This window comes from Cariama cristata, unplaced genomic scaffold (assembly GCF_000690535.1).
Source record: "Cariama cristata isolate BGI_N322 unplaced genomic scaffold, ASM69053v1 scaffold27463, whole genome shotgun sequence".
Classification (NCBI taxonomy): Eukaryota; Metazoa; Chordata; class Aves; order Cariamiformes; family Cariamidae; genus Cariama; species Cariama cristata.
In genome coordinates, this window is record NW_009610746.1 from 100,157 (window position 1) to 102,353 (window position 2,197).

The window sequence follows — 2,197 nt, forward strand, 5'->3', positions numbered from 1 at the left end:
ACACTACCCAGCAGGAAGGAACAGCAGCAAGTCCACAACAGATGCATTTAGTATGGGGAGCACTCGTTATTGCTGTTCAGGCACTGACACCTCCCAATTTGACACCAGATGCCCAAGTTTGCTGCAGTACCAAGACTGCACATACATTTCATTAACACACTCAAAGCAAAAGATAGAGGGGAGGAGGGAGAGACACTCTCACCAGTAGCAAAGCTGGCCACTTAGGAAAACAGACTGCATTTGGATTCTCAATACAGAGACTTGGGACCAACTGCAAAGCAAGATAACACTTGTATCCTGGATAAAGGTGCTAGAGTAAGGACTAGATAGACAAAACCAAAATACACAGTAACACAAAGCAATACACACACAAAATACGAGCACTGGGACCAAAGATGACTGATTTTGATAGAGGGTATCTCAAAGGTGACTGAATATAAAGTTCTCCCCATAGTTTAAAGAATTACTTGATACCATATTGAAAGAAATCTGATTTTCCATCAGTATCCTGAATATATATCTTGCATACCATCTTGCTGTAGGCAGAGCGGCAAGGAAGGGATCAAGTGAGAAGAAAATGTATAAAGAGGAGTCTATTAATCACCCATAAGAAAGTATTTCAATGTCCCCAACGCATCCCTTGCCTTCTGAATTGCACTGGGTGTCTTTGGTCCCCACCAAAGAACTTGGGCCTAGGACTCTAGGAGTAAAGATTGCTACGGGTCCTTCATAAGACATTGAGCACACTAGTACACATTGTGGGACAGATCTTATTCAAGTGGCCATAGCATCATAATAATATCAAGGCACCCAAGATCACTGATATCAACTGCCCATGCCGTAGGATTGAAGCAATGAGCTGATCCTTCATAACACAGCAGAACACAAACACACAGAGCACTTCACAGGCTGACACTCTGAGCAATACCCTGGAAGGATCCCACGTGGAGCATAGCATCCACAGAGACCCTAGGGAAGTTGTTAAAAGGAGGAAGGTGTTTTCAGTGAACAAAAAAAGTTGTAGGTAAGTTGAAAGGAATAAAACCTATTCCTGTAAGTTTTGCACTTTCTAAACTAAAAAAACCCCAAACACTTTAAACTCTGTTGAAAGAAATCAGAAGCATTTCTAGTTTATTTCTTTCTTACCAAAAAAAGAAATAGCCAAGCTGAAAACTAGACATCAGATGATGGTAGCGTTTCAGATTGTCAAATCTGATTTAACTCAAAGAAATTCCGGTGCCAACACACCACCCTCAGTGGCTTTATTTGCCTGGGCAGGCACTCAACAGCGGCTCAGACCCCCTCTGAGCTCACGCTCCAGGATCCTGACAGATCCTGAACCTCCTCAGAGGAGACAGATGGTGAGTTTTTCACAAGTACTTGTTATCTCTCAGCTCAAATAGTGAGTCACCAACAGCACACAAGTTAAAGCACATGCACTGTGCCAAGGTGCGCAGTCACAGCTGAACATTTGGGTGAGTGACCCGATGGGTGCCCATGGAGGAGGCAGGGCTGGGGGCTGTGTATCCCTGTGCCAGTAGGCTCGGCAAGGCTCGCGTGCTCAGCGTGGCACATACGATTAAAACCTTTATGGCCAAAAATTGGAGTCTGGTCCCTGGAGTTTACTTGGCAGGTGTGTCCCAACAGAAGACTATTGCTGAGAGCAAGGTTAATGCACAAACCAGATTTCACAGTAACCAGAAGGAAAGGTGAGGATTAGCCAACTGATGTCCCTGGATTGCACATTGTCCTGGTTTGGCTAAAATAGGACTATTTGTCTTTTCAGGAGTTTTTCCTCTCAGTTAAGTTTCTTCTAAGTAACTGCACTTTCTGACTGTACAGCTACATGTTTTTCAGACACTGTCTGCTTTTCAGGCTTGATAATGCTCGAAGTTTATAGTTGCTACTGAAGCATTAGTAGGATTGGTATGCAGAGAGCTATATGTTTATACTTATAGCTATGAGAACCAAGGCCACTGCTGGCCCTCTTTTGTTAAGCAAGTAAAAAGTCATAAAAGTGTCACACCTGTCAAAGAGCACACACTGGACAGGTGACCAAAAACTGACCAACGAGGTATTCCATCCCATGCACGTCATCCTCAGCATAAAGCTAAGGGATCACGAGGGTCTCGCTCTCTTCTTTCATGGCCAGCATCCCTGTGGGACCCTGCTCGCTCTACTGCCTCTGACTCCGATC